This window comes from Rhinolophus sinicus, chromosome 17 (assembly GCF_057876585.1).
Source record: "Rhinolophus sinicus isolate RSI-liver-muscle chromosome 17, RSI-T2T, whole genome shotgun sequence".
Lineage (NCBI taxonomy): Eukaryota > Metazoa > Chordata > Mammalia > Chiroptera > Rhinolophidae > Rhinolophus > Rhinolophus sinicus.
The window spans coordinates 7,456,171-7,480,550 of record NC_142517.1 but is presented as its reverse complement, the minus strand read 5'-3'; the positions used below and the strand labels follow the sequence as shown (position 1 = coordinate 7,480,550).

Here is a 24,380-nt window from a genome sequence, read left to right as displayed (position 1 = left end):
GACTGTGTTCACCCCAATTTTTGCAAACAAGGGATTGCGCTCGGGACTTAAACTTAAATTATGGGGTGGCCGGTTGGCTCAGTGGTTGGAGCGCGGTGCTTATAACGTCGCTGGTTCGATTCCCACATTGGCCAGTGAGCTGTGCCTCCCCCCACAACTAGGTTGAAAACAACAACTTGACGTGGAGCTGATGGGTTCTAGAAAAACACACTGTTTCCCAATATTCCCCAATAAAAAACAAACTTTAATTATGAAAACAATCCAAGAGGTTGCCCAGTTTAGGTGGATGGAAAATTGGTCAGGTACCATCCCAAAAGACAAATGGTAAAGGATGTCGCCATCATTTGACGGCCTGTTCTGAGATGCTCCAAACCCACTGGCCCCTGCAACATTATGTACAGAACAGTGGCGCCATAACATGACAGAATGCAGAGACATGTGACTCAGTCCTGGGGCGTGACGCCAAAAGACACTCAACGTTACTGACCATCAGGGAAATGCAATGTAAAACCACAATGACCTATCACCTCATTCCTGTCAGAAGAGCCATCATCAATACACCAACACACAGCAAATGTTGGGGAGGATGTGGAGAAAAGGGAACCCTTGTGCAGTGTCAGTGGGATTGCAAATTGGTGCAGCCACTATGGAAAACAGTATGGAGGTTTCTCAAAAAATTAAAAATTAAAAAAAATTAAAAATATGACCCAGCAATTTTACTTCTGGGTATTTATCTGAAGAAATCTATAACACTAATTCGAAAAGATATATGCACGCCTATGTTCACTGCAGCACTATTTACAATACTTAAGATGTGGAAGCAGCCTTAATGTCCATCAATAGATGAATGGATAAGGAAATTGTGTTGCATTTGTACAATGGAGTATTACTCAGCCATAAAAAAGAATGAAATCTTGCAGCGGCCAGATGGCTCAGTTCGTTAGAGCTTGACTCTGAACAACAGGATTGCCAGTTCGATTCCCACATGGGCCTGTGAGTTGCGCCCTCCACAACTAGATTGAAGACAATGAGTTGCTGCTGAGCGGCCACTGAGCTTCCGGAGGGGTGGCCAGATAGCTCAGTTGGTTAGAGCGCGAGCTCTCAACAAGGTTGCTGGTTCAATTCCCACATGGGATGGTGGGCTGCACCCCCTGCAACTAAGACTGAAAATGGCGACTAGACTTGGAGCTGAGCTGCTCCTGCCACAACTAGGTTGAACGACAATGACTTGGAGCTGATGGGCCCTGGAAAAACACACTGTTCCCCAATATTCCCCAATAAAATTTAAAAAAAAGAAGAAGAATGAAATCTCACCATTTGCAACAACATGGATGGACCTAGAGGGTATTATGCTAAGTGAAATAAGTCAGACAGAAAAACACAAATATCATTTGATTCTCATTTATATGTGGAATCTGAAGAACAAAATAAATAAAACAGAAACAGACTAATAGATACAGAGAACAAACTGCCAGAAGCGAGGGACATTGACACTGGGGGTAATGGGTGAAAAATGTGAAGGGATTAAGAAACACAAATTGGTAGTTACAAAATAGTCATGGGATGTAATGTACAGTATTGAGAATATAATCAATAATGTTGCAACAACTATTGTGCCAGGAGGGTACTAGACTAATCGGGGAGGATCACTGCATAAATTATATAAATATCTAACCATTATGCTGTACACCTGAAACTAATATAAAATAATGTTGAATGTCAACTGTAATTGAAAAAAAAAAAAATACTGGGAACTGACTGCCCTCTAGGAGCACAAGGAAGCCTCTTGTAGACCCATCCCCCACAGCAGTGCAAGGCCCTGGCAACATTCATCTGCCTTGAATTTTAACCTGCATGAGGAAAATGGGGGAGTCATTTATGCTGAGAAATTAGGTTCCCTCCCTTTCCAGCGAGGCCTCACATGACCAAGGTGGAGACCCAGAAGCCAGAGGAATGGTCAGTGTGGGTGCCATGCGATAGCCAGGATTATATATCCAGAACCTGTTGGATCTGGGCCCACTAGGTTGAATGCAGCCATTTGGTATTCAAATGTTACATTCAGATACAGCCAACCATCACTTTCCAGCAGGACCAGTGGTGCTTGTTAGGACGGGAAACAAGAGCCATGTGGAGATGTCCTGCCAATGTCCTCTACGCCAGGCATGGCACACAGTGGGAGTGGCACTGGACCTAGGGTGAGTGAGGGTCCAGAGATGCACATGTTTTCTCAGGTCATTCTGGTACATGCTGGGGGGACAATGCATAGATGCAAGGTGCCTTCAACTTGGCCTTCCCTCGGCTGTGGGGCCACCTTGACTCATGCCCTTGGAGTTCTGGGCCCTTTGAGAGCCTTCTTGATTTCCTGCTGCCCATGGAAGCTGCTCTGGGGACCTTTATACAGCAGAGCAGACCCTCCCCACCCATACACACAACTGCTCTGTGAAATATGCCAGGCAATTATCTCCTAGGGAGAAGAAATGCCAAGGCCTCATCAGCAGGGTTGCCCACACCACTCAATAATCAAATCACCACTGACTCCCTAGTCAAGGCCCAGTCTTGTGACCTCAAGAGAAATAAGAGAGAAATATCCTGATGTCAGGGATGTGTGATCAGGTGTGGAGCCAGAAATGAAGTGCAGACAAGGAATAGATGTCAGTCTGCTGAAATATGCTGGAGGAGTTTGGGGGCAGGAGGGACCAGTGGGCTTCATAGAGGAGCTGGACACCGAGCTGACTCTTGAAGGATGAAGAGATCAAAGCTAATGGTGGGAAGAAAAAGGAGGCTCTGGGCCCAGGGGAGCACAACAGTGGTCAGGGATGGGGACACTGGGAGAGTCGGAGGGGGTCAAGGAGTCCCTAGGCCAAGGCAGAATATGCAAGTGATAAAAGAGGAGATGGCATGAGGCTGGAGGGATCAGGTAGGCCAGACTCAGGGGACTTTTGGAAACTCAGTGTAGTTTGGTGACTTCCTGAGTGGGCAAGTGGCAGGATGGGAAGGGTGGAGATGGGTCTGGCAGGCACTGTAGGATGCTCTGATCAAGGCTGACAGAGAGTAGATACCCTCTGGTGGCACCAGGCATTCCTTAATGAAGCACCACCGACAAGATCTGACCCACCAGCTATATGACGGTGTTGTACGCGGAAGTCCAGGCTGTCGGAATGGTGCCAAGGAGCCACAGGTATCATTAACTTCTTTATGGGGAATTATCTGCTACTAAAGGGTTAGTGCATCTTTAAAACATGAGCTGTAGCCCCACTCCCAGCCTAGCACACTTCCATTATGGGGCCCCAAAGCATGGCCCCTGGGCCAGAAGGAAGCAACACCATGAGAAAAGAGGGTACATTTATTTTGGCCCATCCAGTCTCCTCTGTCTGACCTTTCCTCTTACCTCACTGCTGTCTCTTCCAATCAGACACCCAAGGACCTTATATTCTTTCCTTCTTCCCAGAAACATAGATTTCAGAGTTTTAAAGAATCTATATAGGGATCAACTAATCCAGAGGTCAGAAATCATTTCCTGTGAGCCAGATAGTAAATGTTTTAGCCTTTTTGGGTCACATAATCTCTGTTGCAACTGCTCAACTCTGCTATTGTAGTGTGAAAGCAGCCATGATGATACAGAAGCAAACAGCAGGCCTCTGTGCCAATAAAACTTTATAAAAATAGCCAAAGGGCCAACATTTCCAGTCAAGGTGGTGGAATAGGTAAATGCTGTGCTTGCCTCCTCTCATAACCACATCACAATTACAACTAAACTAAGAACAACCATCATTGAGAACCACCTGAAGTCTAGCTGAACAGAAGTCCTACAACTAAGAATAAACAGAAAAAGCCACTTTGAGATTGGTAGGAGGGGTGAAGATGTAGAATAGGCTAATCCCATACCCATGTGTGACCCTTAAAAATTGGGAGGGATATCTCAGCTGTGGAGGTAGCCCCTGAAGAACGAGGGGTCCCACACCAGGATCCCCAGCCCAGGGTTCCAGACAAGTCCCCACAACTTCTGGCTCTGAAAACCAGCAGAGATTGTGGCTGGATGAGATGGAAGGCAGCTGCAGTCACAGGTACTCCTCTTAAAAGGCCCACAGATGGATTCACTCACTGAAAGACTTACTCACTGACAGATTCACTCATTCTGAGCTCCAGTGCTAGGGCAGCAGCTTGAAAGGTGCTGGGGACATATGGGGAAGAACTGAATTGTCTGGCTCCAGGGTAAGGAATGGAGGGGCAGCTTTTTCCCAGACAGAGTAACTGGTAAAAGCTATTGGTTCTTTGTTGAGCACCCCCCCACCCCACCCGCCCCACACACACACCTAGAGTTCGGACACAGGCAGTTGCCATATCTGAGTCTCCATCAACCTGGCTAATGCTGTCTGCCCCACTCTGGTGATTCTCTGAGGCTCCACCCCACCCAACTTTTGGACACACCCAAGCCAATTCCAGTGGCTTTTCCATACAAATCACCTGGTTTGGCTCATGCTGTGGACTGTCCTAAAATCTCTCAAAGGTTCACAAACCCCAAACAAGCAGCACCTGGCCTCAGCCTACCTTGTACTTCCTGTTAAGCAGCCCCAAGCCCAGCACTAGCAGCAACCAGTCTCAGTTCACAGCCTAGCCTCTCCCAGGCACCTCCAAGTCCAGCACGGGGGTTGGTGATTTGCAGATTGCTTTGTGGTTCATTCCAAGTGGCCCTGGGCAGGGTGCAGACGGCAGCTGATCTTGGCCTGTGGTGGGCCCTTCCCAGGAGGCCCTGGGGCTAGCATGCCCAATAGCCGGCTTCAGACCCAGCTGGAACACCAACCAGCTACCTCCATGGATGACACACCCAAAGGGCAGACTGGGCAGAAAGCAAAGCCCTGCTAAAGTGAGTTCTGTTCCATAAGATCAGCCCCTACACAACAGCTTCTCCAGTGTAGTCGTGGCCAGTCCTCACAACTAGTCAGCCCAAGGGATAATCCCTTATGTTGACATGCAGACAGCAACCAAGGCTCAACTACAACAGAAGGGCACACACAACTCATGCAGGAAACATACCTGCAGCACCGGCTCAGGTGACCAGGGAGACTGTGCTACTGGGCCCCACAGGACACCTACTACATAAGGCCAGTCTACTAGGACCGGAGACATAGCAGCCCTACCTAATACATAGACAAAACACAGGGAGTAAGCCAAAATGGGGAGACAAAGAAACATGTCCCAAATAAAAGAACAGAACAAAACTCCAGAAAAAAACCCCAAGATGAAACAAAATGGAGACAAGCAATCTACCAGACAGAGTTCAAAACACTGGTTATAAGAATTCTCAATGATCTCAGGGAGAATAACAAAGAGCTAGGAAACATAAAAATGGGATAGAAAATATAAAACAGAACCAGTCAAAGATAAAGAATACAATAACTGAAATGAAGACTATATTAGCAGGAATCAACAGTAGATTAGATGAAGCAGAGGACTGAATCAGCAATTTGGAGGATAAGGTAGCAGAAAACACCCAATAAGAACAGCAAAAAGAAAAAAGAATCAAAAAAAAAAAAAAAAAAAGGGTGGGGGGAGAGTAAAGGAGTCTCTGGGACAACATCAAGCATACCAACATTTGTATTACAGGGGTACCAGAAGGAGAAAATAGAGAGCAAGGAAGTGAAAACCTATTTGAAAAAATAATGATGGAAAACTTTCCTAATGTGGTGAAGGAAATAGACATACAAGCCCAGGAAGCACAGAGAGTCCCAAACAAGATAAATCCAAAGAGGCCAACACCAAAACACATCATAATTAAGATGCCAAAGCATAATGACAAAGAGAGAATCTTAAAAGCAGCAAGAGAAAAGCAGTTAGTTACCTACAAGGGGGCTCCCATAAGACTGTCAGCTGTTTTCTCAACAGAAACTTTGCAGGTCAGAAAGGATTGGCTCAAAATATTCAAAGTGCTGAAAAGCAAGGAACAGCAACCAAGATTACTCTTCCCAGCAAAGCTAGCATTTAGATTTGAAGGACAGGTAAGGAGTTTCCCAGACAAGAAAAATCTAAAGGAGTTCATCGTCACCAAACCAGTATTACAAGAAATGTTACAGGGACTTTTTTTAGAAGAAGAGGAAGGGGAAAAAAAGAATAATAAAATAGCGATAAGTACATATCTATCAACAATTACTTTAAATGTAAATGGATTAAATGCTCCAAGCAAAAGACATAGGGTGTCTGGATAAGAAAACAAGATCCTTACATATGCTGCCTACAAGAGATCACTCCAGGTAGAAAGGCACACACAGACTGAAAGTAAAAGGATGGAAAATTTATTTCATGAAAATGAAAAAAAAAAAAAATCTGGGGCAGTGATACTTATATGATACTTATACTAGACAAAATAGACTTTAAAACAAAGGCTATAAGAAGAGACAATGAAGGACCCAGTAATCCCACTTCTGGATATTTATCCAAAAAAATCCAAAGCACTGCTTTGCGGGGACATGTGCATCCATAACATGCAGCATTATTGCAATAGTCAAGATATAGAGGCAACCTGGGTGTCCATCAGTGGATGAATGGATAAAGAAGAGGTATACATATATAAAATGAAATATTACTCAGCCTTAAAAAAGAATGAAATCTTGCCATCTGCAATAATGTGGATGGACCTAGAGGGTATTGTGCTGAGTGGAGTAAGTCAGACAGAGAAAGACAAATACCATATGATCTCACTTATACGTGGAATCTAAAGAATAAAATAAATGAATGAACAAAATAGAAACAAACTCATAGATACAGAGAACATTTTGATGGTTGCCAGATGGGAGGGGGTTGGGAGAATAGGTGGAAAAGGCAAAAGGATTAAGAAGTACAAATTGGTAGTTACAAAATAGTCACAGGGATGTAAAGTACAGCATAAGAAATATAGTCAATAATATTATAATAACCATGTATGGTGTCAGATGGGTATTGGATTTATCTGGGTGACCACCTCGTAAGTTTTATAAATGTTTAATCACTATGTTGTACACCTGAAACTAATATAATATTGCATGTCAACTGTGATTGAGAAATAAAAATATTAAAAAAAGAAACCAACAGTCAGAGGGCCAGTTCTGGCCTGTGGGTCATAGTTTGCCGACCTCTCATCTAGTGTTCAACATTCTTATTTTACAGACCACGTAGCTGAGCTCCAGAGACATGAACTTACTCAACCCATGCAATTCAACAGCTGGAGCCAGAACTCAAAGATGCCAGGTCCTCAATCTAAGTTCTATTTTTACCACCGCCACAGCTTCTTCGTCCTGGCAAAGTGGGGTCCTGAGAAAGACTCAGAGGTTTGGAAGTGCAGCGGGACCTGTGGGATGTTTGTATTTCCACTGAGGGAAAGACAATAAAAACAGATAGATGACTTTCTTATTATTTTTTAAGGTATGTTCATCCAAATAAAGTCAAATCCTGCTCGGCAGCTATGGGCGCATCATGCTCATGAGGTTGGCCTGGCCATGATACCTGAGCCAAATTTCATTAAACCTGAGATGGTTTAAGTATAACTCATCTTTCCTCTGGGCCTTATCATCTCCTACTGAGGAGCACAATCCACGTGGCTACTGAAGTCACCACTCTGTGTGGTGTACGAAACCTCAGCAGAGACAGGTCCTCCTCTGTGTGGTGGGGCCACGAGGCTGACCTCCTGAGACATGGGACTTGGATGGGCAAAACCTTAGCTCTGAGGACCACGGGAGACACACTGAGCTTCCCCTAAGTTTCGGTCATGCTCTGTAGTAAGAGTCCCTTACTATTGTCATTGTCAACTACAGGTATTGTGCGCCCCAAATCAGAAGAAAGCACTTGAAAGGGGAAAATTTGGGGGTCCATGATACACGGGCAATGGCCCAGCACTCCGAAGCTTAACTGTCTTTCCTCTCGGATGTGATAATTTCATATATTCCGACCACCCTGTCAGCATGTCAGACTTAAAATATTACACGTGGAATAATGAAAAATTGCCAACATCTCACCACCACCTTTTGATTAATGGGTAGTTCCTCAGAGATTGATCAGTTTGTTTGATTTTGTTCCTCGGAGTGACTGATGGCTATTTTAAAAAATACTTAGCTTTAGCGTTACCTTCCATGAGATAATTTTCCTATGCCTTGTGCAGCCCCGTCCAGAATAATTGGACTTTATTACCTTCCTTCCATGCATGAACTGAAGTTCCCTGGAGAAGCAAAACAGATTCAGACTTTGTTGCTTTAATATTTCCATGTAGATCAGCTGCTGTATTCACAGAGTGGTTCTGACCAGATGGCCAGCTCGCCTTGTAGTGCCATTTCCCATTTCCTGTCTATTACTCACTGATGGAAAATAATGTGACATGAATTCCCCATTTTGGGTAATATGTGGTTATATCCTTGTTGTACCTGCACTAAAGATAAATGACTTATCATGCAATAATTTCTTAAGTCCTTAGGGAGAACACAGGAGAAACAACAGTTCACCGTGTTTGGCAGGAAAAGGGAATTGCATTGTTAAGGCATTCATCAGGACATCTAAATTTAATTTTCTGATTTCTCTTTTTTCTTATTGCTTGTTTTTCTTTTCCTTGGAGGGGGGAAAAAGCCTTATCATTGCCGCTTAAAACATTTAAGCTCAGGTTTTAGAAGGGGTCCTCAAACACCCTGGTTTTGGTCTCATCCCAGGATGTCCCTTTTCTAGACACAAATCTGATACAGAGATGAGGTGGCAAAAATTAGTGGAAAAAAAGTCCAATTTGATCATCCAGACTGACTCAAACATACTTACTTCTTGTTCGAAGTTGTTTTAAAATTTTTACTTTTTAAATATTAGTTATTACTTTTCAATATTTGTCACAATGTTGTCACTACTATAAGTTCACTCTTGATTTTCTACTTCTCTGGTTGATCTCACCCTTGAAGTTGATTTTCGTTTAGCTGTCACTCCCTTTAATTACTATTAGAGATGAGAAAGTAAAAATGATAACCTTATTACTAAAGTATGCATAAGTAAAACTAACATTTCTTCAACCCGCATCATGTGCGAGGCGGTGTGCCAAGAGCATTCCCCACTTAAATCGTTTAATTGTGACCACTGTCCTTTGGGGTAAGGACTATTATTACCATCACTTTTCACTTAAGGCAAGTGAGGCTGGAGAGGAACATTAACCTGCCCAAGTCCCATAGTCTAGGTGGGATTTAAATCCGTAAAACTGATTTCAGGCTTTTAACTTCGGTGCATTGAGAAAGTCAAGGGCTGGGGAACTCTCCTTTCTGGAACATTCCAACCTTTCCCTTTTCAAGAAGGCAGCTTATGACTTCCCGTTAATGCTCTTCCTCCTGGGATGCAGGTCTCTTCCAAGCCTGGTTCTCACTGAAGGAAAGAGCTAAGGAGCTGGGCTGGGATTCTTTCCCCATCAGTCGAGCCTGAAAAATGTGGGTCCCTTGAGCTGTCCACCCATGCTGTCCCTGTCCTGGAGATGAGTGATTCACCCTGGACCCCAGCTTGGCTGGTAAATCAATTTTGCTCAGTGAAATACTCTCCATGTTGGAGGCAGCAGAAGGTTCTGGAAATGACTTCCTCCCTCCTCCTCTCCCCCATCTCTACCACAGGCAGAATCAGCTGCAGAGTGAGCTGCAAACTTGCCACGGCCCTCCATGCTCTTAGCTCAGGGAGAACGCAAGCCAGGATGCCCCTGACAGCATTCAGCAAGAGAACTCAAACGTAGAAGGTCGCCTGTCCGGGAGTTGCCCCGATGGTAACCCAAGCCTTTTATAAACTCATTTGTATTCATCCAGACGGCTGTTTTGGCTAGAAAGAAATGTTTCTTCCTCACTAGAATTACAAATAATTTGAGCAGAAAGCTACAGGCAAGACATATTAATCATGTTTGAAAGGATGTATCTTTCCATACAAAAGGTTCTCTTAAATCAATAAAAATTTCCTGTCTCTACTTATATCTAATGGTGGTTTCTCACAGAGACGCACAGCTTACAGCTTACTTTGTTTCTTCATCTCATTCCCACCACCTCTGCAGGTGAAAAATTCAGAACCTTATACCACATATGCCCCCTTTTCATCACAGTCTTCCTTGGTAACTAGTGTGAGGTTACAAGGGATGAACCACTACGGAAATTTTTCCATAACATTTTCCCTTATTTTTTATTTGTATTTGATAATCCAAAAAATTAGCACCATCTGATATACGAAATGAGATGTGGAATTTTTCCCATTATATTTTTCTTATTCCTTATTTGGATATGTTAGTCTGAAAAATTAGAATTATCTGACATACGAAATAAATGCAGCAAACCAAATGTTTAATGCAGAGCAAAATACTGCTGTATAGTATTTATATGATGTTAATGTTGGAGATGGCAAGCTTGCTTGCTCTGTCCCCCTGCCACGGACCCAACATACCAGATACCCTAGTGGGCAACTCCCTAGTGGGCTAACTTCAAAATGTTAGCATTTCTGTTATTCGTTTATGTTACACTCTGCATTTCAGTTAAAGATTAAGTCTTTGCATCAGGTTTTAGCTGAAAGGCAGGCTTGGAGGGATGTGAGTATATTCTTCATTTTAAAAACAACAAACCCTCACAGATAGAGTTGGGTTTATTTTTAACAGAAGCACTGTGGGAAGCTGGTTTGCAGATTCCATTTCAGCCACAGGCTGTGCTCTGCAAACAAGGAAGCAGCCGTGAGTCTCCCTAATGTAAACGTGTGTCAGGTGGTGCGGTCTCTGAGGGGTAGACCCCTACACACACACACACACACAGCAATCCAGCCACGGGCTGGTCTGCAGCAGCTCTGCCTTCTGTCTGACCTCACTTTACACAGTAGTTTCCTCAGACAAGCTCATGTGCCACCCCTCGGGCATGCCCATCAACCTTCATTGAGCACTTACTATGTGCCAGGCATTGTGCATGGGTGCAGGGGAGATCAATAAACACAACTGTGTCCCTGTCCCCACACAGGTAGTCTGGTAGAAGAGACAGCTGTAGAAGTGAGTGAGGGGGTTCAGGGCCGATCACCCCGGCATCTGCCACTTTGGCTTGTGGATTATTTCAAACTGGAGACAATCAAGGCCCACTAGATTCAAGATGAGTTTTTACCTCCCCCCTTACCTGCCTAAAAAAATTTGGGTTGGGGGCCTGAACCAGGAAGAGAGCTATTACCAGAGAGAATTTCTTGCATCAAAAAGACTTATCCACATGGCATGACAAACGTTTGTTGACCGCACATCTGCCTTTCTCATCTTCCTGTGAACTGTCTTCCTCCTTCTGAAGTCCCAGACCCTCACCCCCTTCTCCTTAGCTCAGGAGGGCATATGAGCTTCAATTGTCTCACTGTCAGAGAGGCTCTCAGGTCTTTGTGTGGCTCTCATATGTACAAAATTTAATTTGTTTTTCTCCTGTTAATCTGTCTTATGTCAATTTAGCATTTAGGCCAGCCAAAGAACCTGGAAGGGAAGAAGGGAAACATTTTCCACCCCTACACAGTATTTATTAGGTTATGGTTAGGGTTTGGATTAGATAAATTGTAGTTATAATTAAGGGAAGGCTGTATGATACTAAAAACATAATTAAGCAAAATCCAAGTGAACAGCGATACAAGTGCAGGTTACAGACACAGTGGAGGGATTGATGAGTTCTGACAGGTAGAGGGGCAGAGACAGCCCCTAGCACGGGTGACAGCTGACAGGGCTTTGAAGAATGAACAGGTGGGAAAGGGGCACTATTTCAATCAGTGAGAAAAGGTTATGTTCTAGATTCACCTGGTGGAGTCAAGGAGGACAGCCTGGAGGAGGGGAGATGGGAGACCACAGAAAATCTTTGAACAGCCCAAATAAAGAAATAAGTGTTTCATCTACATCGATGAACATGGAAAGATATCCAAGACAGACTGTTGACTGAAAAAACAAGATATAAAACAAATTACATTTAAAAACCTCACTAAAAACCCCACTAAAAACATATATATATGCGAGCATGTGTGTGTGTGTGTGTGTATCTTATATGTCTGTAAGTTCACTTTTTAAAGGTCTTTATTATGTGTATACTCCAAACCAATAATAGTCTCTATGAGGGGAAGGAAGAAATTAGGATTGGGGGTGGGGACCAGGGTGAACTTTGTTTTTTTTTTCTGTAATGTTTATATTTTAATTAAGGAGAATATTTTTTGTATTACCTATGTAATTAGTTATATCTTTTTAAATTTAATCAATAATCTATTTACTTTTCGTTATAACATGTGGCACTTAACGATATTACATTATGTCTGTCTACATCTAGATTTGGTATTTCAAATTCAAATGGATTCTGGAGAAACAGAATTACTGATCCATAAAACCTAGAGTTCACTGAGTCTAATTCTTTCCTTTTCACAAGTGAGGAAACGTGGGTTTCTCATGGTCTTTTTGTTTATCGGCACAGGAAGAACGTAAAATAATTCATGGAAAAGTCATTGTTGCCTTTAAGCTTTCCAGGATGCTATGAAAACTACATTAAATATTTTTTTTCTTCAAAAAAATTCATTCACCCAACCGCAAAAGCCACTTTCTCTGTAAAGGGGACACTCCATTACAACAATGCTTGAGTGTGGCACACTAGCAACCCAGAAGCCACCTCAGGTCCAAGTGACCTTGACATAAGCCCACCTCAGGTCCTCATCCGAGCACCAGGGACTTTCCGAGCCCTTAGGAAATGCTACACGACAAAGGGGGAGCGGGGACTTTTATCATGAGGATAGAATTCTAGCCTTAAAAAAGTACTTCAAACTTATTTCAAAAGTGAGATTCTAATCTAAGTCTTGCAGGATCTCTCACTCAAAAGCTATTTTGGTGGAGTTGAGAAAGGATAGTAAGTAAGGGCTTCTTTGGAGAATATGGTGAGAAAGAGAAATCAGTATTTAGACTAAAGAAAATATTTAAGTTATGGTCAGAAATATATTTGTGTAGAAATGAAAAAAGGATTTTCCCCCCTTAAATATTCACAGCTGGCTCACTGACTGTAAAGTTCCTAGGCTACCAAATGACTCAACTTGTAACATCTGTATTGGTGATTGACATAATGCATTAAGGGCTATCTAGCTCTTTGCGTCACGACACCCCTGTTTGATTAAGGTTTATTTTACTAGCCCAAAGAGACTCACATGTTTAACATCTGTGGAGCTGCTCCTGAAATTCTGAGCCATAAAACAAGTAGATTCAGTATGGTCTGAGATTTCAGAGCATAGCAACCAATTGTACAGAAAACCCATTTAGAGGGGCTGGTGGGTAATCAAGCAGGGCTGAGCTCAAGCGGGACTGCACATCTGGCCACACCTTCCCTCAGCAAGTGTGGGAAGAAGGAACTGGGGGCGCCAGAGTCCAGCTGGACAGAGAGGGTCGGGGACATTTAGCGTGGGGAGGGGTCTGCTCTGTTGCCATGGGGTTGGGAGGGAGCTCCTGTGCAGTTCACCTCGGTATGACCCACTCAAACCCATGTTTTGTGGCTGTGTTTGCTGATGCTCACAGCTTACGGTCGTGGACTCAGTGTCCAGGACGAGAAGACGTAAGTAAGGCCCACCCATCTCTGGCCTGTCACTGAGCCTTTAAAAATGATGACTATGTAGACGCTGTCCCAACATGGGGATCGTCAGACCAAGCCAGAGAGACAAAGAGGAGACAGAACCCAGCGCAGCAACGGTACTATGGGAATAAATTGGTAAGACCTGACCTGCACACGCAGCCCAGGGTCGGAACCCAACACAGAGAAATTGCGATAGTTCAGTTTACTGGGTGAAGTGTTTCTTTTCTAAAAACATTCCATTCTATTCATTGAAATGAACAATTTTATGTTATGTTAATGGAAATGAATCCTTTTAAAGACAGAATCCTTCGTTTTTAGGAATCCTGGGGGACGTGTGGGGGAGGCGGATGGAGACAACACAAGGCTGAATGGGAGAGTTATGAAAGGAGCCTCGGACAGCCCCGTGGGAGCTGCAGCAAGAGCTTGCACTTCAAAGGCTGCCAAGCACAGGATGACAGAAGCATACGGCTTCCGGACAACTCCCAGGGCCACGTCTCCCAGTGGGGCTGATCCCCAGACAACATCCAGGTCACTCTTCCACGTGCATACACATTGTGCTTTAGGTGTAAATGCATCAGCGAGAGGCTGGGGTGACCGAATCCCCATAGCACTGTCCCACCAATGTGACCCACAGACTGCTTCCTTCCCTGCCAAGGCCTGACCACCCCTGCTCAACACCCTATCCCAGGAGCCAGCAGCCTCTAATGTACCTGCCATGGCCAGCCTAGGTGACCCATTGTCACAAAGCTACCCAGCTCTAGGTTCATTTGTGTGATGGCCCATGTCCTCGTCCCTCCTCCAACACTTCCATTTCAATAACTTGACAAAGCTTTGGAGCAGCTGGTGCATCTTTCACAGCCACAGCAAGAAGAAATGCAGTCACCTTTCCCCTGTGATGGCAGCATTGAACCATTGCAAACCAGGAAGGGTAGCAGCAAGCCGTGCTCTTGTTGTTGAATTACAGCCACAGACGTGTGATTTGTGTAGGAGGAAAAGGAGGGTGAAATCATAGGCTTTGTCTAAAAACAGGGCAGCAGTTAATTAAATTGCAGTACATCTATTCCATGCAAAACCACTTATCTATTTTTAAAAAATGACTTTGTAAAGACTATGGGTATTGGGAAAAAGCACACGATACAAAATTAGGTGAGAAAAGGTACAAAATTGTATACAAATTATGTTAATAAATATAAAGAAATATCTTTAAAGACTGGAAAGGAATATAAGTGTAGATATGTGTTTATACATATGCATCTAAATATAATACATGTATAATCACAAGTTTTATTGTCAAAGGGAATAAACAGTGTGTTGACAGAGAATAGAGGGTTTGTGGAACGTCTGAGCAAGTGACTTAGTTGGCTTTCAGGAATGGTGGGATCATGAGGAGTCCTTTTCTCTATTGCCAAAAATTTCTATGACATCATATATAACATATAATCGACAAGTGATATCTGAAAGAACATGAACTTTGGTTTTTTGGCAGATAATTTCCAAAGTTCGAACAGACATATTAAACCATGCAGGTTGCAAAGGGCACACTTCACAGCCCACCCACTCCGGTGGCCTGGCTGGAGGTGGAGGCAGGACGGCCTGAAGTGAGCCGGACTGAGGCCCTCCCTCCTCAGAGAGAACAAAAATCCATCCTCACTCTCAGGCCTTCTCTAAACGTTTTCCAGAGGAGGGAAGAAAGCAGCACGTCTGTGCTGTTCTGAGCTCTGATTCTGCACAATATTTATCAGAAAATCTTGGTGCGTCTGCAGGTCCAGTCGTGACCACGTCTGCACACAGGGTGTTGGGCGGCTGCTGTCTGTCTTGGGGGCTCACAGCTCAGGCTCTCTCAGCTTCATCTCTGGGCCAGCCTTGCCAGCACTCTAGTTCTCCCCAGAGTCTGGCGGGGATCCGGGTTCAGCTGGAACCTGCCTGCTCCTGAGGACCTATCCAGGGGAACTGAGGACAAGGGCTAGGGCCAGGCGATCCAACGCATCCTCAGGGCATGTCACTTGTCTGCCTGTATCAGGTTAGATGCAGAAATCCACTTACCCGGAGTGGACTCAATGACTTCACTGTGCTACATTTTAGTATGTCCTTGGCATGGACTTTTGGTATTACAGAAGCAGTTCAATGAAGGATGTCCCCAGGGCTGGCCTGGTGGCTCAGGTGCTTGGAGCGCCGTGCTTCTAACGCCAAGGTCACCAGTTCAATTCCCACATGGGCCAGTGAGCTGCGCCCTTTACAGCTAAGACTGTGAACAACGGCTCTCCCTGGAGCTGGGCTGCCGTGGGCTGTGGGCTGCCATGGGCGGCCAACCAACAGCCAGCAAGCTGTGTCCTACACAACTAGACTGAGAAACAACGGCTTGAACCGGAGTCGGGGGTCGAGAGGATAGGCGGAAGAAGGGAGGAAAAAGAAAAGAATGTCCCTGAATCATTTATGAAGCTATTAAAGGGCTCCTTATTTTGTTTGATGTCATTTGTCTAAGGGTCCATGGGACAAATTAACTTCATAAATCTAGTGTGCGTAAAGCTCATGTTTCCTGAAGATGACTTTTAAAACGTTTTTGTTTTCATTTTTGCTTTTGGCAACCAGAAAACGAAAGATTTAAATCTCCTGCTTAGTTACACTAACCACATTCATTTATGTTTATGGCATACTGGTCCCCTCCATCCCATCTGCCATCCTCGTACACGTCAAAAAACAGTTTTCTTTTATTCAACAGAATTTCTTTTTTATTGTCAGCTGCCATAAATTCTTTTTAGGGGCACACTGTTTGCACGTACGTCTGCATAGCACCATATGTGGGGGAAACTCATCACCGGTAGAGGCACAGTCTCATACATTAAACAAGATTGTGAAGATTTTTCAACCCAAACCACATCCCCACCCAGGACTAATCCAGCACACGGGACTTTCTATAAGACAACTGCACTGGACAGTTCAAAAGCGAAAGCCAGACAAGAAGGCTGGGAGACTGTTCTGGACTGAAAGAGAGAAAGAGACACAACAACCATTATGTTGACCTTTGATTGAATCTTGGTTCCAGAAGAAAGATGAACAGCTATATGAGACATTTTTGATGCAACTGGGAAAATGTTAATATGACTGGATAGTAAATGATGTTGACGTCAATTTTAATAGGTGTGATAATGACATTGTGGGCATGTAGGAGAATGTCCTCCGGACAACAAAGCATTTATTACGAAGTGTCATAATTATTCACAATTTACTTTACATGGATAAGAAAAAACAAACAAAACATATGTGTGTATACATAGATACATATATTACCATGTACTATATACATGCAGAAAGAGAGAACAAATATGGCAAAATGTAAACTGCCACTACACTCAGGCTGACAGTCTCCAGTCGTTCACTGCACTCTTCTTTGATCTTTGCTGTGTGTTTGAAAATTGTCACAGTAGGTTGGGCAGAGGTATACAAGAGTCCAACACTTACAGATCAACCAAAGATATAGTGAACCTGATGACAAATCATTTCCTGGACCCCCACGTATACCCCAAGCAACTTAAAGGGTTGCGGCAACTGGTCATGGGTTCAGGGAACAGTCATAATACTTAGCAAGAAAAAGGGAAGCAACCGTCACCACAATTTTGCCCCATCCCAGTATGTAGGGTAGATCGTGGAGCAGCATGGCAGGGAGGGGCAGGGGCTGGTGCTGCCCAATGGCCACCATCAGTAGGAGAGGGAACCGCTGAGTTCCCTCCAGGCTTTGTGCACCCACTCCCTTGGGGAGACTAGATTTGGCTGCCTCTCCACTGGTCCAGCAAAGCACATGAATGCAATGGTTCAACATGAAGCCACCTCTATTCAAACCCATTTCTTTCCATAGTCACCCAAACCCAGTTATGGACAGAAATAAAAGCAGTAGGAAGCCCCTGTCATCTGACCACCAGCACCACTGCAAATGTCCCAGTCAGATCCTTCTCGGATCCACCCACCTCCCGGAGGGTGCTTGTCACCCGTGCCTGACCAGGGATGCTTTCTCTGACCCACGTCTACGAATTCAGAGCTAGACATACTATGTTGACCCCACTCCAAACGGTTGGCTGGAGAGTCACTGTTGCTACTCACATTACTTTAAGGGGTGGCGAGAATGAGCTTTGAATCACTTATTCATTCAAGAACATTTGTTGAGCACCTACTATGTGCCAGTCACTGTGCCAGATGAGAACATACATTTGTGAATTAGTCAGACAAGGTTTTTGTATTCATGGTGTCTGAGGTCTAGTGGGAGATGCAGGCAATGATAGAAGCAAACAAACAAATATATGTGAGTTGATACACATGCATGTAAATACATCTAATTACAAATTGATTTATTCTTGAAAGGACATGAGTGGGGTGCCATTGAAGAGTGGTGTTTCCCTCTCCCATTGGTGTTGGACACTGGGCAACCCCACGCTCTGAAATCTCGCAGCACAGGTGAGAGCTGGGAGAAGAGAGCCCCAGGTGCAGAAGCTGCATGAGGGGGGCCAGGTCAGATCAAAGGAGAATGACCCAAGATAAGCCTGGACAAGTGACACCGGCCAGACCTTATAGGTGGACAAGTAGCTGTGTTTATTCTAAGTAGATGGGAGGCCACTGACTCGTTTAAGCAGTGACTTAGGTTTTAAAACACCACCCTGGTGGTTCTGAGGCAAGTTGATTGCAAGTGGCAAGAATGGAAGCTGTTGCTGCAGTGTAAGTGACACCTCCTTTCCTTACACTAGGACAGTGATCATGGAGTGGAACAGAAGTGGACAGATTCCACGGACATGTTGCCAATAGATTTGACAGGCTTTGCTAGTGGGTTTTGTGTGGGGGGTGGAGAGAAGGGACACCAAGGGAGCGCGTCTAGGTTTCTGGTTTAAACAAATGTGGTGCCAGTTGGGCAGAGAGGGACCACTAGGAGTGTGCAGACTGGAGCAGAGAACATGGAAGTCAAGAGTTCAGACAGTTTGTCTTCTTCTGAAGGACACCTTCCTCCTCCTGGTTGGTCAGTTAATCAGTCTGGAATTTGCTGAGGGCTCACCACGTATCAAGTTCTACACATTTACCTCGATCGTTGTTTTTTTCCAAAGCTGATTTGAAAGATCTTGCGATGAAAGTCACAGGTACAAGAACACACTTGAGAGCTAGTGGCAGACTTTCTAAGATTTTTAATAAACCTCACACACCCGCCGCCTCCTGCCTGGAAAAGTCTGACTTCACTTGCTTGGAAGAACAAACCTCACACAACAGAGCATCCGGGACGTGTTCATGTCACAGCGAAAGTAAACAGACATATGAACTCCTTTCTCTCTGTCCTCTGATCAGCTGATCCCCCTGTGACAGAAAGCCAGGGAGCCCCCTCTTACATCACAACCCACTTACTGGGGACCCCAGGTGCTGTAGGCTCCTGGGGCTAGCCTGCACAAGATTCCATTCTAAATGTCCCCGAGGCTGGGGAGTAAAAAGAAACCCTGCTGCCTGAGTGGGAAACATCTTGGAGGTGCGTGGGATAAGGTCACGCTCCCCCACCCCCTGACCCCAAACTCACCCCTCCTGGGCGGCTTCAGACTGGTTCATGGCCACTCATGGGTCTGTAGCTGTGACACAGCACGCCCCTTTCCCTCCTGGAAAGCCATGCTGAGCCCCGGAGCAGCCCCAGAGCGCTGGGGCCTTGGTGGCCCGCAGGTGGCCATGCAGAGCGCAGCAAAGGCACAGGATGAATAATTGACGTGTTGGGGTGGAATTACCACAGTGGGTTCCGGTCCCTCCCGCAGCCCACACCTGACCTGTGGCTACAGCAGCCACTGCCTTGGGGAGTACTGCCCTCTCCAGAAATGGCACCCTGGCCTGCACACGCAAAATGCATGGCCTTCTGGCTGAGAACATATTTACATACTCCATTTCAGGCTCAAGTGCTTGCGCATAAAACAGGATTAATTAGTACAGCCTGGCAGGAGAGATGTGAAAATCCCAGCAGGCGGTGACCCCCACCCACCCACCCATGGGAGGGCGGAGGGGCCCATCTGCTGGGTCTGGGGCGGCCCTCTGGGGGTGGAGGGGGCCCCAATTTCCAAACGGAGGTGCTCAAAGAACACACTGCGCTGCCATTCTCTGCTTTTTCTTCACTCATTTCCCCCCCCAACAGATAGTTAGTGAGCATTTACGATGTGCCTGGGCTGTAAGGAGGGAGGGAAAGGATACAGCAGTGAACAAAACAAGAGCCTGCTCTGCATGGAACCTCCATTTGGGTGGGGGCCGGGAGGGGGACAGAGACAAGCAATAAGAAAGTAACAGTGTGTGGGGACCATCAGAGCAATTACCCGGAAAGGGTAAGGAGAATGATGGCGAAGTTGTGCAAGAGATGCCGTTTCCTCTAGCTGTTAAGATTCTTACTGTAATTTAATCCCTATGCAATTATGTGCTGATGGCGCTGTGACCAGGGCTTTAGCACTCTGGCTTTGTGTCATTGTCAAAACAACCTAATGGCATGGGGTGCCCATTTTACAAAAGAGGAAACTGAGGCAATGGGTCCCAAAGCCACATAGCTAATGATCAAGTTGGTACTTGAACCCCAGCAGTTGGCTCCAGAACCCCACTCTAAAATGCTGTGCTGTAATATATATAACAAATATATAATATATAAAAGTATGTAAATGTATATAATAAGTATATATATTTCCTCCTCCTTTCCAACTGTGTGGTAAAGTCAGAAATAACTTAATATGCATGAAAGCACTTTGGTGTTTCTCATTGTTCTTGCCGAAATTTCTAGTTGATTCCTAAAGTGGGCACAAGAATGTATGATTATAGGGGCCACTTACTAGGTGAAGAAACTGAGCCACCCAAGGGACCCCAAGTTTCCTCCAGCCAGGGCCTATGTCACCGATTCTGCCTGCTATGCTGAGCCACACCTGCTCTGGCTGGGACAGTAGTGGCCGGGTTTCAATTTGGGGACCCAGTGGGTGACACTTGAGAAGACAGAGTCACACCAGCTCCTGGCTCCCGCCAACCAGGTTTCCATTACAAGGATGCTGCCTGCTAGCCAGGTGGGTGGTGGATGCCCCCCAGGAATAGTGGGAGACGGGCAAGGGTAACCCCATGCCCTGGTCAGGTCACTGCCCTGGGTCCCACTCTATTGCCACGCACCACTCTGAGAGGACACAGCACTAAGGATGAGGAAAGTAGCCTTTTCCTGAGCGAAGGGTGCCAAAGAATCCAGCACCTGCGTGCAGAAGCAGGGACAGCCAAGACTCCTGGGCATCCAGACTCACCCACAGAGCAGATCAGGCTGGATTCTGGGTGCCCTAGAAATGTTAGCCCCTGAGCCTAGAACGAAGTTCCCCCAGACCCCAGAAAGTCACCCGTGCCCCCACCACCTGACTTCCCATTGGAGGAGTAAGAGCAGTTGGAAGGAGCAGTAAATCTGAGGCTGGGGACTGTCTTGTCCATCAACCACAGGCAGCTATTCCCTCCCCCACAGAGTGCACTCTCAGACACCCAAAACGAAATTTCCCCGTGTTTTCTCCAAATATGCCATGGATGTTGGAATGAACTCTACTCCTCCTTCCTGCTGACCTGACTGCAAATCAGCTTTTGATGGGGCTGGACAGTTTGGAGAGATAGGCAGCGATCACGCTGATATATGGTGACAGGAGCAAGGCTGTAAGGACATCAGTGAAGGAAGACATGTGCACTGAGCAGCCATGTGAAAACAATTAGGACAATAAATTTACTAATTGCTGAAAGTAACTTAATAACAAAACCACAATGCTCTCTGCTATTAATCCTAGTAGCTGCTGCTCCAGCGGGTGCCAATTGCGTTTTACTTGCTGGAGGGATTGTAAACATCAGGACAGTGCAGGAGTGTTTGTGGATGTCAAGCAAAAAAGCTTGCGTGGCTTTTGGTTATTGAAAAGTCACAAGATGTGGAATACAGCATAGGGAGTAGAGTCAGTGGAATTGTAACAGCTATTTACGATGTCAGAAGGGTGGTAGATTGGGGTGGGGGGGTTATCACTTCGTGAGGGGTGTAAATGTCTAACCAGGACATTGTTCTGTAGCCCTGAAACTAATAATAATTTTTTTAAAACATTAAAAAAGAAGAAAGAAAAGTAAACAACTCTCCAGCCTCAAACCAGTACAGGGGCCTTGGGGTTTGAGGCGTTTCTTAAACCTATGGAGAGAGAGGAAGGAGGCAGGACCCTCTTGCCTGCTATGACTCTCTTTTGTTTTCTGTCAGGACGTTTGCACTTTGTACATTCAAACCAGAGCAATGGGAGTCACTTGGATTTTGGAATCTTAAGGATTGAGTTTGAACAAGTAGAGATTCAGACATAGTATTTTAAAGAGTCTGGGAGTTTTAAGGTTGAAGAGGTAGAAATGAGGGACCAAGTAGAGGCAGGGACACAGTCTTTGGTTGAGTAAAGAGCCTGCAGTCTCTGGGTACCCAAGTCTTTGGGGGGCTGCTTGTTACAGATGACTCTCCATCAGAAATGAGGCACAGCTCCCTGGTCTCAGCAGTAAATGCAGTATATTTAGAGCCCAGGAGGACCTTTATACCCCCAGAAGATCAAAGACAACCAACAAATGTGTCACCTTCAATAACTCACCGGTACACAGTTTCCCCAAATAGGTGAGTGCTTTGTGCCTGCATTTCTCTTAAAGTTGCCCAAGTCTTCAAGGATTGGGATCATTCAATCCTCATTGTTTTCCCTCTTTGAAATACTCAGAAAAAAATTAGCCAAAGTATTTTTGTGAACTATGTCTGTATCTGCCTTCATATCTCTACGGGACGTTGCATTTACAAAAGCTGGGAGTTCTGTGGGTACTTTACTGGGCCGTTTTATCATTGCAACAAGTAGTTTGTTTTCCAATTAAAATGATCACGGCCTGAAATTTTGGAGTTTTGAAGATCAAGTTTGCTTCTGCTAGAACGTTCCCAGGAGATGTCCAGCCAGCCCTGTTAGGAGGCTGAGAGGACGAGGGCTGGGAGGGGGTATCTCTAACTCTTCTTACCCATGAGACCTCACTGAGGATGGTCAGTTTCTCCAGGAGCCCTTGAGTCTTCTTACCAGCTGCCAGAGCAAGACCCAGCAGGGCTGGCCTAAATGTGTTCCCCTGAATAGCCTCCTTCCAGGAAATAGACAGAGGTTGTAACCTTGGACTCCCTAAAAGTTTGGAGAGAAATAATATTTCTGAGGCTGTCTAACCTCTAGCTACTGTGAAGTTTATTCTCGGATTAATCCAGATCTCCCCACACCTGCATATGGGAGTGCCTTGTTTTCAACTTTTACTCAGTTGCACGGTAGTCATATGTTACTGACCCACTTCAAAAGAATACTCGTGAAGAAAACCAATTCTGAGGCAGGATCCTCGAGTCTGATTCAGCGCGTCAGGGGAGCCGTATGTGCCCTGCTTTGCATCAGGACAATTGCCCTACAATTCTTTCAGATTTCATTGCTCGAAAGAGCTGGGCATATTCTGAGCAGCTGGTTTATTTTTTCATCACTAGACACTGATGCTTCTAACTGGTCTCGTTCTATCTTTGGGTTGAGTGCAAGAATCTCCGATTCAAATCCACCCCCAGCAAAATGGACAAGATCTTAGCACATGAGTTTCAGGTCTACTAATTAACCACTTTTGCTTCCCTTGCCCTCTGTCACGCTTTCTTCAACATAGGCACTTATCCTTTTTATTATGAAAAATTTCAAACATAATGTAAACATTTATCTTTGTATTGTAAAAAATGTCAAACGGACATAAAATAGCAAACATACTATAATAAGCCCTCATATATCCATCACCAACCTTAATGATTTTCAACTTTGAGCCAATCTGTAAATGTTTATTTTTAATCTTATTGGAGTTTTGAATCTTTGTAAGTCCTCCAGATTCTTTTTCTAATGAGAGGGAGAGTACATTTTAAATAACCACAATAAATCAGTGGTTCTCATCTGGAGGTGATTTTGCACACAACACACACACACACACACACACACACACACACACACCACCCATAGGACACTTGGCAATATATGGAGACATTTTTGGTTGTCACAGCTGGGAGGGGCAGTGTGGCATTGACATAGAGTCAAGGATGCTGGTCAGCCTTCTAGGACCCACAGGATGGCCCCCACTGCAAAGAGTGATCCGGCCTCAGACAGCAATCATGCCGGGGCTGAAAAACCTCACAGTAAGTGACAAGGAGTATTTTTCAAGCTAGAACATTCCTAGGAAATCAACTTTGAATAGAGCAAACCCCGCATTTTCAAGTTGAAAAGTATTCCAAACCCCACCGGTTTGGAGGCTTCTAGTTCTTTCATGGTGCATATGCTAGAACACCAGGAAGAAACTACTTAGCAGGGGTTGTGTCTGGGGCGGGGAACAGGGGGTCTGGAGGACAAAGCAGGATAAAGACTTTTTACTCTGTACGTGTTTGTATCTTTCATATTTTACAGCGTATGCATGTCTTATCTGCTTGAAATAGTACATTTGAATAACATGGAGGACGTATTTTCAAAGGATTAGAAAACACAAAATTCTTACTTAAAAAAAAAAAAAAGGTTTTAAATGGTTGTGTAAGGAGACCAGAAAGAACCTTCCAAAAGCGCTTTCCTGTGTGAGCCTGTCAGACGCAAGTGCAGCTCAGCAAAGCCCAGGGGCCATTAAGGGAATCAAAAACACGTGGAGGGATGGCAGTTTGGTCCCCGCATGATGGATCAATTGTGGGAGAGCGAAGGTAAACGAGATGGTGCCCATGCCAAGCCTGTGACACTAATGAGCCCTCAACTCCGGGAGTGGGTCTCCCAGGGCCAGGCGGGGAGGGGTGGGGCG

General features: G+C 45.0%; 1 protein-coding gene across 2 annotated transcripts in view; it reads right to left on the bottom strand.

Annotated features, from left to right (window-relative positions):
- The window catches only part of CLDN14 (claudin 14), a 94,948-nt gene that overhangs the window by 47,356 nt on the left and 23,212 nt on the right, over nucleotides 1-24,380 (bottom strand). Inside the window, exon 1 of one of the 2 annotated variants that reach the window (XM_019730334.3) lies at nucleotides 19,096-19,268. The exons of the other annotated variant lie outside the window; for it this stretch is intronic. The gene's annotated coding sequence lies outside the window, so the exon portion shown is untranslated. Of the gene's footprint in view, nucleotides 1-19,095; nucleotides 19,269-24,380 lie in introns of those variants that run through there. 2 annotated transcript variants of the gene reach the window in all.